Source organism: Arvicanthis niloticus, chromosome 7 (genome assembly GCF_011762505.2).
Source record: "Arvicanthis niloticus isolate mArvNil1 chromosome 7, mArvNil1.pat.X, whole genome shotgun sequence".
NCBI classification, from domain to species: Eukaryota; Metazoa; Chordata; class Mammalia; order Rodentia; family Muridae; genus Arvicanthis; species Arvicanthis niloticus.
This window is the reverse complement of record NC_047664.1, coordinates 70,761,168-70,776,066: the sequence shown is the minus strand read 5'-3', so window position 1 is coordinate 70,776,066 and position 14,899 is coordinate 70,761,168. Positions and strand designations below refer to the sequence as shown.

The window sequence follows — 14,899 nt, the reverse complement described above, 5'->3', positions numbered from 1 at the left end:
CAAGGATTTAGGTGATATGTCCCCCTGCACCTCCTTTTTTGCCACATTTGAGAAGATAATTGTAGTAATAGCAATTGTCCAGGAAGGAACATGAACATTCAAAACTGCATTAAACAATCCTATCAATGGCACCTATGTACAGTTAAGTAGTAACAACAGCATCGTAGTTGTAGCTTTGGCTTCAGTCTTTAATCCACAGTATTTGTTTATGAGAATTATTCCCCATTCTTACTACTTTTTCTGGTATTTGATAACATTTACTATTTTCTACTTATAAAAAACACCGAGAACACACCTAGAACCCTTTGTAGAGAAGAGCTATTGTCTCTATAAAGAATATACTGCAACCTGCCCCTCTGCGCTGCAAGTGTGGCTGGTGTGCTTAATAGGCATAGTAGGTTCCAGAGAAGAGAAACGTCATTCTACACTCAGTGTTCTAACCTATGAACATCTGAATCTTGAGTAACCTAACATCCACTGGATAAAAACAAGCCTGAGATGACCACCAGTGCAGCACCATGCAGGTCTTGTTCCCTGCAGGCCCCAACAACTCCCAAGATGGGGAGCCAGCTAGAGACCAGAAGAATTCCTTCTGGGACTGAGTGGCTTATGGTCCAAGGGGCTAAGAAATTAGATCAGGAACTCAAGGCAGGAACCCGGAAGCAGGACCTGAAACAGAGGCCATGGAGGAGCACCATTTATTGACTCACTCTTCATAGGTTTCTCAACATCTCTGGGGTGTACCCAGGACCACCTTCCCAGGGATGTCACTGCCAGAAGTGAGCTAGGCAATCCTACAACAATCATCAATCGAAACAGTTCCCCACAGGCTTGCCCCCAGTCCAATCTGCTAGGGGTGTTTTCTGTCCTTGTTCATGATGTTTATAGCTCACACTCTATTATTAAGCATATGCCCCTAATAATATGCATATGATTTATATGCTTTCTTGGTTCATTGATCCTTTAATCTCTAGGAAATCACAAAAAAAAAGGATCTTATTTCTTTCAGGTAGTTGTCTTGAGATGCATTTTGTGTTATTTTAATATATTCACATCAGCTATCAATTCTTACCAATTGCATAGTGTAGATTTTCTTATCCTTACACTTTAACCTGCTGACATCACATTTTCACAATAAGCAGATTCTGTATAAACAACGTATCATTGAGACTTGGTTTTGTTATTTATTTTAAAACAGTAGCACCGTCTCTACTTTTAAATCTTAGTATTAGGCCTATTTTCCTTAAATAGCATAATTAACACTAAGCATATAATTATTCAGATTTGCTTTAGATGAGCAATTGCAAAGGTTAATTCTGATGACATCCTTCTTAGACTTAGTGTTTGTACTTTATGAAAAATTATAGCTTTGCCAACACAGTACTCTGTCACCCTCCTCTCGCTTGTTTTGCTACTACAAACCTATAATTTAAGGGTTTTACATCTCCATATGTCATAGTCTTTACAACCCACATATATAATCCATACATCCTTCCTTAATTATGGTTTTAGGTTCTTCAGTTTTACCTGCAGTTGACTGAGCTCTAAGATGAAAACATGAAAATGTGTCTATTGATTGAGGTTTTGAATCAACTTCATGTAAATTGAAGGGATTGTTCACAAGGGGGGACATAGTATTCGCAAATTATCCTAGCTTGTGTCGAATTGATAGAAGACTACCCAGCACAATGGGTTTTTTCCCCTAGATTCTTCATCTGTTTATCATCATTTAATTTATATACTTCCACACACATGCATGCACGCACGCACACACACACATATATGTATATATACATACACACACATATATATATATACATATACAAATACACATATACACACGCACATATATATATATACATATATATATATTCCAGTTTAAAATCTAGTCTTTGATACTAACATTTGAGTCATCTTAAGCATTGTTTCTGTTGTCTACTGTTGCTGTTGACCGTGATTCCAGTTTTCCTTTATTCATTTCACACCTATAGCACTTTAGTTAACATTCACAAACTGTCAATTATATACAATACAAATATGGGCTATAGAATTCTTTTGTAGGTTAGTGTTTTCCTGGGAGGATGTAAGTAAAGGCCCATTCACTCCATACAGCATACTGATTAGAAATTTAACCAACAGTTCTACCCAGGTCTAGCTTAGTGAACCAGTGAATTTATTTTAGCCACTTTCTGTATTGTTGTTGGAGGCTTTCTTTCAGAAGTATGGGTTGCCTCACATATAGCCCCCTCTAACACTGGTGGTAACTTATGAGGTTTGGATCCTCTAGTTATCTGCACAACTTTGAAGCTGTTATCAGTCTGACTCTCATCTCAGCAACTAAGTACTGTCTGCATCTTTCAAGACCTTGAGGAGGAGCCTGAAGAGTCTCGTACCTTCAGAGCTTCCTGACATTCACAAGTTTTGGTAACTTCCCAAGAACTGTGCGCCTTCTTCTCTTTCTGGGAGAGAACAGTTAAATTATCTTGGACTCGTGTGTTTTCATTATATAATTTTTTTTAGACAGGGACTTACTTTGGACTTCATCTTAGGATGAACGTTTAGTCCTGAGGATATTATCATTACTTCCATGTCATAGTCCTTCTGAGGTTTCAATTAAGTATCCTCATTAGAAAATTTTAAATGTCAATTCTGTCAACATTATGGTATGCAGGAAATCTTTGCAGCTTAACATTTTCGACTGCAAACTGATTTGCTCCCGTGTGTTCATTAGACATTCTCCTGCGCATGCAGGGCTTGATGAATGTGGGAGAAATTTTATAGAGCTTTTTGGGCTTGTCTTTTTTAAAGAGACAGTCCTCTTAATTTCTACTTGTCTGGGAGTCTTGGACATTGCATTTGCCAGGACGGGGAAGTAGGAGTGGGTGGGTTGGTGAGCAGAGGGAAGGGAGATGGGAAAGGAAGTTTTTGAAGGGGAAACCAGCAAAGGGGATAACATTTGAAATGTATATAAAGAAAATACCTAATAAAAAATAAAATAGTTTTAAATTGTTGCAACTATGGGTTTCTTTTTATTCATTACATTAAAAATTACTTAATTTTTAAATGGTAGATATGAGTGCTAATAGCGGGTTCAACTAATTTACATTTAGTGCAAGGTGCCAAAAAAATACTGAACACGTAAGTAAATGCCGTCATCTGAGAATGAGTCTTACTTAGTCCAAAGCTGACTTATTTCAAAGAGGAGAATACAGAATTAAAAGGAAAACAGGGTATCTAAAACAACCCTTAATAAGAAAATAACTGCTGCAGTCATTGTCATCCCAAACTTCAAGTTGTGTTACAGAGCTTCCATAATAAACAGCAGGGTACTGTCACTGAAACAGATGTATTGATCAATGAAATCAAACTGAAAACCCTGACATAATTCCACCACCTAACAAAGCATTGTTTTCCTTTTTTATTTGATATTTTATTTATTTACATTTCAGATGTTATCCCCTCCCCTCCCCCCCGCATTAACCCCGTATCCCATCCCTTCTCCTCCCTTTTTGCTTTTATATCGTTTAAATTACATGCAAGTATTACGGTCAGTTCTAGGTTGAGGAACTACATTTTTTTTTTGCTTTGTCTTTGTTTGGGTTTTGGTGAGTTTTGTTGCTGTTGTTTGTTTGTTTGTTTGTTTGTTTTGTTGATGAAGCCAAAAATACTGGAGAATAGACAGTATCTTCAACCAATGCTTCTGGTCAAGATGGATAGCAGTGTGTAGAAGTATTAAAAATAGGTCCTGGTCTATTAGCACAATACTCAATTCTAAATGCATCAAAGAGCTCAGCATAAGACCAGATACTCTAAATCCAATAGAAGGGAAAGTAGAGTAGGCTAGAATTTACAGGTACAGGGAAGGACTTTCTGAGCAAGACGTTGAAAGCATAGGCCTTAAGATAAACTATTAAAAACTGGAATTCCATGAAACTCGAAAGCTTATATATGGCAAAGGAAATTATCATCTGGACAAAGCTACAGCCTAATAATCTCGAAAGGACCTTTTATCTATGAATGTGAGAGAAATTTTATGGAGCTTTGGGGGCTTGTCTTTTTTAAAGAGACAGTCCTCTTAATTTCTACTTGTCTTGGAGTCTTGGACACAATCTGATATAAAGTTAGTATCTAGAATATATAGAGGATTAAAAATACTACTGAACAAGCTGGAGAAAGATGGCTCAGCATTTAAGAGCACCGACTGCTCTTCCAGAAGTCCTGAGTTCAATTCCCAGCAACGACATGGTGGCTCACAACCTGTAATGGGTCTGGTGCCCTCTTCTGGTGTGTTTGAAGAGAGCAATGGTGGTTTACTCTTATTCATAAAATAAATAAATAAATATTTAAAAAAATACTACCTGACATAAAGAAAACAAACAACCCAATTTAAAATTGGATACATAGAGTTCATAAAAATGAAACACAAATGGCTGAGAAAAAACTTTTTTTAAATGTTCAAATTCTTACTAATCAGGGAAAGGCAAATTAAAATTATTTTCAGATTTCAATTTACCATAGTCAGAGTGGCAAGTTTAATAAAACAAATGACAAAACATACTGGCAAGAATGTGGAATATAGAGAAACCTTTAGTAACATGGCTACTCTGACAAGGGAACATATCCAAAAACTTAGATCTGTGTGATCTAGCTGGAATATAGACAATTAGTACATACCTTTATTCACTCTGGCTAGAATACAGACACCCCCTTAGCATACATCTTTAATCCCAAACAAGATAGAGTTAGTTTGTAGAAGGAGCCAGCCATGTTTGGAAGTGACATCTAATTGAGGGGCAGACAATGTGACAAATCAGAGAAAGTTTTGACAGAATGAGTCAGAGATAATGACTCATTATCTCAGAGATAATGATTCATTGTATGTCCACATCTCATGAAAACAGACAGAAAAGTGAAGCAACTTAAGAAGCAGAAAGAGGAAGAAAAGAGGAGACAGTTTTACTGGGACAATTTTACAGAAACATAGCTGAAGACAGAATGAGCCAGAGAATAAAATGGAGACAAAAGGTTAGAAGAAATTGCCAGAGTTAGGTTGAAGTCAAGCAGAGCAATTCAGTGAGAAGCCAAGAGAAGCTAGATTGAATTAGCCAGCTTGGAGAAGAGTTGGAGCCAGAATAGCTGAACCAGCCAGCTAGAATTCAGAAAGAGCTAGAAAGGGAGAGCTATTCAGCAGTAAATCTTTGGGACAAGAGTTACATCTGGTGAATAAAAGTTACATTTACAGTGGGTAAATGAAAATGCTTGTTCATTGCTGGTGGAACTGTAAACTTGCAAAGACATCATGTAAATCAAAAGGTGATTCCTCGGAAAGCTGAGTATTGATCTACCTACATCCGGATATACTATTCTTAGGCATGTACACAAAGGATTTAACATGTTCATTGTTGCTCTGTTCATAATAACCAGATATGGAAACAGCCTACATGTCCACCAACTGGTGAATGGATAATAAAATTGCTAGGTAGGAATCTTTATAAATTAATCACTGCCAAATAGTAAATGAGGGGTTATTGATATAATTTGTAAACAACTGATTAAGAAAACAGGTATACTTGATCTGAAATGACATAGGACTTAAAGGTATGGTTACTACCTTTGCCTGATGTCTCCAGTAAAGAATTCTTACCAGCAACAGTTAATTCTTTCCCTTCTCGTACATGTCAAGAACAACCATACAAGTATTTTTTGTTGTCTATTTTGTGATTCATGTCTATCTGAGAGATAAAAGGATAAAAGTCACTACATTTTTATCCCACAAGATTTCAGAATCTGATGGACACTCGTAGAAAGAGAATCCAAGAAGAGGTTAATGGAATCATGGATCATGCCACTGTCATTTAACAAGGCAAACATCTGGACAGTAGAGGCTGGATCTGTCCTCTAGCCAGGGAGCCACAGAGACAAAGTGCCACCCAAGTGTCCTTACTTAGCTGAGTCCTCAGCCACATTCTGTGCAGTTCACTGAAGGGGGTCTCATTCCTTGTTTGCCTTGAAGGGTATCCATCCCTCAGACTGCCTCAAATTAGTAAAACACTCTCTACCATATACACATGAGCATAGTCACTACTTATTTATCTTTGTAGAGTCACTTAATTTCCAAGGATGATATATCATTCTCTAGCACCTCTTTTCTAAATTTAGAGTTTTGCTGGAGCAATATTTCTTTAACCCAGAAAGCATACATTACAAATTATCCAATTACATCATTTTTAAACAGCCATTGAGTTACATATAGATCACTTGTGACCTCTAGTGGCGAAGCTTGGAACACCTCAAACGACAGCGATTAACTGAAAGGAAATGGTGTCAACACAATGTTTTGGCTAACAGAAAATATTACTGATACACAAACACTTTATTAATATGAAATAAAACAAACATAATGACTTTCTTATATTTCAAAGGTTATATGAAATTTTTCTAAAATGTATCATTCATAAAAATAAGATGTGGAAACACCATGTCAGGTTCAATTCAATATTACTGTTTAATTTTAAGTAGTGATGTTTATCATTCCACATTTTGTAAAATATAATATAAGATATAATGAAGGATTACTTATAATGGTTAAATACTTTTCTGCTACTTAGATAACAAATTCAGTAATATGTAGTGACAGAAACATCAGTGGAAGTTTAAATTTATCAAGTGCTAGGTGATACTATTTTAATACATTTATGTTTATTGTGTTGGACTAACTCCATGCTATTGTACACAGTTGGATGAATGTATGCTTAGTGAGGTTCTGTGGTCCAAGTCTTACTTGTGTTATATGATAAAGACCATAGACCACAGTTCATAGATGATAAATGGCAAATATTATGTCTCCAATATCTCATTGTCATTCAAGCACTAGAAGGCACGACTGAAAGGGAGCATGTTTGATAACTGAGATTAAGCAGGTATTCTTGATGACAAAGAAATAACTTAGTTAGGCAACTCTTTCAGCTATAACTTTCTGAGCATTCTGGAAAAGACAGAACTGGACCCAACCATCAGAATCTTCATCTGCATGAATCCATACCAATCCCTCAGTTTAATATGAGGAAATCCAGGCAGCAAGGGCTGTTACCAACTATATAACCTTGGATTCATAAATCTGACCACATAATACCACTGCGACCTTAAGTTTAGCTTCCTTCACTTTCTCCCTCTCAGCCAGTCGCCATCTATTTAATTTTGAATACCCAGCTTTTACCAGGTATTTCTTTGTGGGCTAAATATTCAAATATATGATGAGCAGTCATAGTAGAGGTGTATGGTATCTCAACAATGATAAAAGATTGATTAGGTAAATATATACATTAGTATATGTAAATCCTCCACCCATAGAGGGAGAAAGAGAAGAAGCTTAATTTTTTTAAGGCCCCAAGTATTAGGTGTTTGGGCTTACATAGATGGTTAGTAACAGTCTCTGCAGCTGTTGCTGTAGGGAGTAACCTGCTCTAATCACCGGGAGGCTACACCACGTGTTCCTTACTAGCCACCCCAGTGCTCTGGATTCTCAAATGAAAGATACACACGCAGCCTTCTATTTTAATATACCTTAAATAGCACAATTGCTGGGCCACTCCCAAACTTCCACGTTGCTAACACTCCCCTCTGACACTCCTAGACCCAGTGAGGGAGGGAGGATCTGGGGCAGCTCTTACCGGGCTCTTACATGCCTGGTGTTATGCTTCTGATGCTCTCAAGCTTGCACCTTATTCCTTCCCTGGCAATGGTGATTCTCCTTTCTTGCCTTGGAACCTCAAAGCCCTGCCTCTGTCTTCCTGCTCAGCCATTAGCCGCTGGCAACTTTCCCAATCAAAGCCAACTGAGGGCAGGGACCCTCCGTGTCTTACATGCAGACATGTGTTTCCTGTGTAATTTTGGAAGCCGAAATCGACACAAGTAGCATTAGAACCAAACCACAACATGTAGCCTGAGTTTTCTCCTTGGTAAATTAAAAGGTTGGTCTGAATACATGTAGAGGAGGACATTGATAGTTGTCTGCCCTTCCATCATTTCCGGAAGGCTCAGGCAGTTATAAGTGATACGATTGCCTGGCTAGTACATGTATTTCCCAGTACCATTGTGAACTTCTGTCACTAATAAAGTTTTTATCACTGATGTCAGCAGCAGTGACACTACTTGCAGACCTAGCTTCTCAACCAGACAGCCTCTATATCTCAGGTCTCTTCTCACCAACTGGAAGAAAGATATATCTGAACCTTGCTCCACACAAGCAAATGAAGACAAATCTTAAGGTATAACCCCGAAGCAGAGTTGGAAATCCAGGTCCTAAAGTATTCCCTGGGGCACAGCTGTCTGCCAGCCCAGAAGGCTTTCCTCAGACTCCCATGTGAGGAAAACATATACTTTCATTTTCTCTAAGCTGTTAAAAATTGCTTCTTCAGACCAGCAGTTTTCTGTAAGTGGTATGTTATATAATTTTTACTATAAAATATTTCATATTTTCGTATTGAAAGCAGTTCTGTGGAAGATCTTCCAGTTCATGAAAGAAGTAGACAAATCTTTAGATTGCTGCATACTTTATAAAAATAGAAATCCCATCTTTTCTTAAATATCACTGTCCCTAATGCCTGCCAGTGCTACGAATCAAACTCAAGTCTTCACCAATCAAGTGCTGCATCACCAAGGCGTACATCCATAACCCAGTTCTATCTTTAAATGCATATGTTTGTAACTACTTATTCCCTGAATAAGGGAACTCACAAAAAGGTGTTCAACATAGTTCTTATTCCCCATGTGTTTAGAGTCTAATTGAAGAGATAAAACAGCATGTTTGACCTTAGATAAAAATGTAAAATGCTTTCACAGGAAAAAAATGAAATAATTACTGATATGAATTTTGTAAAAAAATTAGAATAGGAATATTTTTATTTGGATTTTGATTTGAAGTAGAAAAGCTATACCAAAGGTGAAAACAGAGATAAACTAAGTTAATACTGAGACAGTTTAGAACAAGAGAAGTAAGAATCTGGACCTAACAGAGACAAAAATTGAATTTGGAATGATCAATGTTTTCAGAATATTCAAGACTTTAAAATGTGGGCCCAAGAGTTGTGGCCATAGGAATTAATAATTAGCAACATTTCCAAAGATTTTTCAGATTAAAAGAAATATCACTATGTCAAGTAATTGGTTTCGGTGAAAAATTGAAGATAAAGCAATACTAATTTTGTGGAAATATGAAACATAAACACATGTTGATAAAATTTAACAATGGTTGTGCTAGTTAGTTTTGATTAACTTGACTCAAGATAAAGTCTTCTGGATTAGGGGAACCTCAGATGAGAAAATCTGTGTAGCGGACTGGACTACAGACAAGTTGTGCCTTAATCTCAATGAAGGATTGATGTGTGAGGACCCAGACCACAGATGGTGGTGGCCCTGCTGGCAGGTGGTACTGGTTGTAAAGAAAACTCACTGAAAAGGTAATGAAGAGGAAACCAGTAAGCAGTGTTCTTTCGTGGTTCTGCTTTAGTTCCTACCTCCAGGCTTCTGCCCTGGAGCCCCTCAATGACAGATGACGGTTGATCATCTCCTTCCTGAGTTGCTTTTGATCAGACTGCTTTATGGAAGCAAAAGCTACACAAATTGATGAAGGCGAGGAGAGAGTGAATTCACACACGCAGCTGCTGATGGCAGTGAAAAGCGGCGAGTGAAGCTAACGCTTTAGAAACCTCGAATTTCTATAAGACCCACAATCTCACTCCTAGGAATAGACCACAAAAGAAATGCATGCATTACTACACAAAAGCTTGTACATGGATGCTTACATCTGCATTCATCACCATAATAAAAGGGTAGAAATTATCTTATTTTGTATTAACTGTTAGATAGGTAAGTAAAACGTGGCATGTCCATACAATGGTATAATTATTTGGCAACAAAAAGCAATGAAGTACCTATACACACTACATTGCGAAGGAGCCTAGGAGACATGATGCTAAGAAATAGAATCAGTAATAAAGGAAAAAATTATGTATCATTCTATGTCTCTAATATGCAGATCACTGAGACAAAAAATAAATTGTATTTTTCCTAGTGTTAGGATGAGTAGAAGGCTATTGGTTAATTCTTGGTATGTTAAAGGTTAATTTGGGGAGAAATAACTGTTATGACTTGATTGAAATGATTACTGTGTGGGTTTGTGAATATACCAGACCACAGAATTACACACCTTAAAAGAGTGAATTTTGTGACATCTGAACTATGTATCTCAATAAGGTAATATTTAAATATTTCTTAGAATGAACACAACAAGGGATGCTGGCATCCTTGAAATAATATATTTGCAAATATAGCTATTGTACATTATGGGGCATAACTCCTGTAAATTTAATGTTAAATATTTGAAGAAAAACAAATAAAAGTCAAAATTATTTATTTATATTTCATTCATTGCATTTGTTTTAATGACATGTCATAGACCCATTCAAATTAAATGAAGAAAGAAATAAAGTCATTTATACAAATTCATACAGAAGTGTAGGGAAGGTGAGGGAGCTGGGACCATGTTATTAAATCTGAGATGAAAGGAGTGTGAATTATGATGATTTTTTGCCTGGGAATCTGGGTAGATGCTGTTGTCCATAGATGATGGCTCAAAGCCCTAAGAGCTCATCTGGCCTTTTTATTTTCCAGAACATAAGCAAGGTCTATGCACATTTTTGGTAATTTGAAAACTAAACTCACCCATAGGACACAGAAAAGATTAAGTATAAGAACTTCAGAACTCATTTTATTAAGTTATTAATTAAAATGCATCTAGTGTTTGGTACAATAGCACAATCTACTAAATTTTGCATCATATACTTTGTAGAAATCAGAATTTGTAGAAATATGGCCATGATTTCCTTCTTTTGATGTCTGAAGCCACATCAAGTCCATTCTCACACTTTTAAATCCACCTTCGTATAAAAACTCACCAAGATTAAACAATGGCCAAGCAAGCTATAGAAATAGAATTTAGTTTTTGTGGTCTGCAATATTTAAATCAAGCAACTTTTTTAAGAATTGAAATTTGTTCATGAGTGTTATAACAGCAAAAAGCAGAGTAGATTGGAAACAGAGAAAATGGAGATGTCTTTTGGGAGACAGAACATGACTGAGGATGTACAATGTCAATGACTAAACCACATCATTGTATGATGGAATTGAAGACAAACCAGTTGTTGTTGCCTTCTTTGCTTAGAATAAGGGAAATCTCTGTACTACCATCTAATTATCATTTAACTTCTCCATAATATTATTTAATGCTCTCTTTGTTATTTACTTTTCTATTGCTGTGCAAAAATGGGGAAGGGGTATTTTGGCTCATTGTTTGAATGCATTTCAGTCCATCATAATAGAGAAAACATGGTGGAATAGACCTATCCATGGCAACAAGAACATGAAGCATGGTGGGTAGGTATGATTTAACTCATTGTGTCCATGTATATAAATTACCAAATAATTAAAATAAAGAGGAAAAAAAGGGAACAAAACATAGGGCATGGATCAGCCCCTCTCCATGTCACCATGGACCAGGAAACAGGAGCAGATGAATTAGAGGCAGAGCTGTAACTAAAATCTCACCCTAGAGACAAACTTCACAACTAGGCCACACCTCCTAAAGGTTCCAAGTCCTCCGAGTTTCTTCAACTGGGGATCAGCTGTTCAAGTAATTTCTAATTCCATCTAACGGGCTTCTAGTTTTTAATTGGACCTAGTTTTTTATTTCCAGCTCCTGTGTTTTGTGCATGTTTTCCTTGCTCTATTGAAATGAAGTCTGATATGTTAACCTGACATTCAAAGCTTCCTTTTCCTTCTCTAACTTAACTCTTGACCCACATTTCTTAATTTTAATGAAATGATGACCTAGGCTTTCTGTAAACAGAGACTCGTCTTTATTCACATCCTGCTAGTCTCTCTATGGCTTTCCTCTGATCTCAGCTCCTCAAGAATCTTATGATTTCCCTGTTTCTGTAGCTTTGCATCATTTTATTTTTATTCATTATAGTATGAGTTGCCGTGTGTCCTTCTCCTCGGGAAGTACGTGTCTACCCTTTTCACCATGGAGTGTTTTGACTGTGAAGTGAGGCATGAGATTCATATCAATAAAACAGCTCTGTTCTCACCTGGTGTGTCTACTACTCTACACTCTTCAGCGGTGTGCCATTTCAAGGAAGAGTTCTGTGGGTTAGAATATTTGAATTCTATTAGTGAACTGTTGTAGACAACAGGCCTTTTCTCAGAGAAGTAGGCTACAGTAAGGGTTAAAATTAGCATAGTGAACAGTAGTGTCTGTCGGGAGCCATCTAGGAAAGGCTAAAGGCTAGCAGGTGATCATCCAGAGATGTTTCACCAGGGAACTCTAATGAATGAGCCCTTGGAGTCAAGGCCTGAGGGACAATTCTCAGAAATTGATTCCTGAAGCTGATATGCCTTTTCTGTCCTTGTAAAATTAACATTATATAATTCCTGGGTATTAGCCCACCCTATGGGCCTATTTTCTTCAAATCAACAAAGATGTATTGTCTTGTAGTAATGCTATACAAATAGATGATTTCTTAATTCCTAATAATGATTCTATAAAAGTTCTAAAATTATATTAGTATTATTAAGCCTTTTATAATAAGACTGTTATTAAAGCCCTCTCTGATATGAAAACTGTAATTACAACTCAGCCAGTCTTCACTGTCAGGAGTTAATCACTTCTGAGGTAGAAAGCAATCGTTTACAACTTAGAACACATCCCTTAGAGCTGTAAAACAATTAACCAAAAGTCATAAAAGGGATCAAACAATTTATTGTAGGTGCAAAGACAGGATATAAACTATTGACTGGATTTATACTCTATAAAACTTCAATGCTAACTTAGATGCAAAAATTATAGTTTCAGGCTTTCAACGAACCTGTGGCACTAGTGAGCGATAATAAATGTCTAGCTAGATAACTTGTCTTAATGGAAACACAGGTAAACACCTCTGTTGTTAACTTCTTATTCAATTTATGATTTGAGTTTATGTTTGAACTCTTAGTGAACCTTTGTAAAAAAGAAGAAGAAAGAAGGGGAAGAAGGAGGAAGAGGAGGAGGAGAAGGAAAAGATGACGGCAGAGTAGAGTAACTTAGAAATTAAGAGAGCAGAGCAACCTAAAAATTAGGAGACCATATAGTGTATGTTTCCTCCCCCTTTACTTTCCCTTACAAATAAAGATTAGAATCCTTTTTAAAAGTGTTTTCTTTCTTTCTTCCTTCCTCCCCTTCTTTCTTTCTTTCTTTCTTTCTTTCTTTCTTTCTTTCTTTCATTTCTTTCTTTTCTTCCTGCAAGCAACTTTCCCTAAGTGTCAAGGAGTTTAAAAAAAAAAAAACAAAAAAAAAAAACAAAACAAAACTCTAAGCCATAGGTCCCTATGGAGAAAATAACAAGGGACCCCTTTACCTAATCTGCTGTTTAACAAAGCTGCAGGTATTCTGCCAAGAGGCCTGCAGCTTCTGTCCTAGGAGTAACTTAAAGTCAAGATAGGTAAACATTATTATAGAAAGCAACCTTAATCCCTTGTAAGACAAAGTCTTGCCCCTACCAACAGTCAGCTACCTTCAAGGGAGAGTCAGAGCTCCACAGCTGGTCTTCGCAATTGCTCTTTCTACCAAAAGAAATGATAAAGAATGATAAAGGAATATTAGTCATGAGAAATCTCATAGTATGTAAATAGGCATACATTAGTAATGCCCTAAGAATCACTTTCAAAAAGTATATAAGTGAGTGGGAAAATAAGTACTTGAAAAAACGTAATTGACAACGATAGCCTTGGCTTGGACTAAATAGTCATAAAATAGACATGACTATAACTGTCTAAGTGATTGCATTTGTTAAAGGATAATAGGGTGTGAGCAAGTATTAAAATATAGTACATATCCAACACTGTCCTGTTGTTATAAACATATAGTTATAAATATAGGTTATACCATCTTTGGCCTAACTGTGTTACTACGTAAAACTGTGTTTTACGCTGTGTTTGGCAAATATTACTCCTTCCTTAAGATGTCACATCTTAATCCCCATGCCCTTTAAATATGTTATATTATATAGAAAATGGAGGATTAAGGTTGTAGATGGAATTAAATATTCTAAGCAACAGAAGCTAAAATAAAGATTTTGTGTTGACTCATCCAGGTAGCTCAGTGTAACCTAAAGACCCTTTAATGTGAAAGAGAAAAGAATAAGAGTCAAACCAGAGATGCCTGTTCTGAGAAAGACTCGGTGATGAGCCAAGAACACTGGGAACATTTGAGAACATGGCAAGGACACATACATGTTTGTTTGTTTGCTTTTTCCAAGACTCCAGGCAGGAGTGCAGCTCAGTAAACACCTTGACTGTAGCCCAGTGAGATGAACTTATACTCCTAACACTCACACATGTAAGGTAATAAATGTTTTATTTTAATCTACCAGTTTCTTGGAAACTGTGTCTTACAGAAGCAGTAGGAAATTAATCCACATGCTAAAATTAATCTAATTTTCTGCAGCAGCCCAGATATTACACCTTCTATCTATAGCAGTGAATTATTCTATTTCAGTCATGACACTGACTTCCAAACAATATTTATTTGTAAGATAAACATTGTAATTTAATATAAGGGAAGCTTTTTAATAGATTTATTTGTCAAAACAATTACTAAGACAGCTATTACTAATCTTAATGAATACTTAAGTCATGATTATACAGTTTTTATAATTAATGTCAGTTTATACACCTGTTGGGGACAGCATACAATGACAGGGACTGCCTGCATTCAGCCGGAATGGAGACATCTCAGAAGCCAGCAGCAGGTCCTTGTAAAGAGTATGGTGTCCGGGAACCTGAGGAGCAGGAGACACATCTCTCC

At 36.6% G+C, this 14,899-nt stretch overlaps 1 non-coding gene across 1 annotated transcript; it reads left to right on the top strand.

Moving 5' to 3' along the window:
* The first annotated feature begins 347 nt into the window (after positions 1-347).
* LOC117713233 (small nucleolar RNA SNORA17) lies at positions 348-475 on the top strand. Its single transcript, XR_004607407.1, has one exon. It is a non-coding gene; the product is annotated as a small nucleolar RNA SNORA17 (small nucleolar RNA).
* The last annotated feature ends 14,424 nt before the right edge of the window (positions 476-14,899 follow it).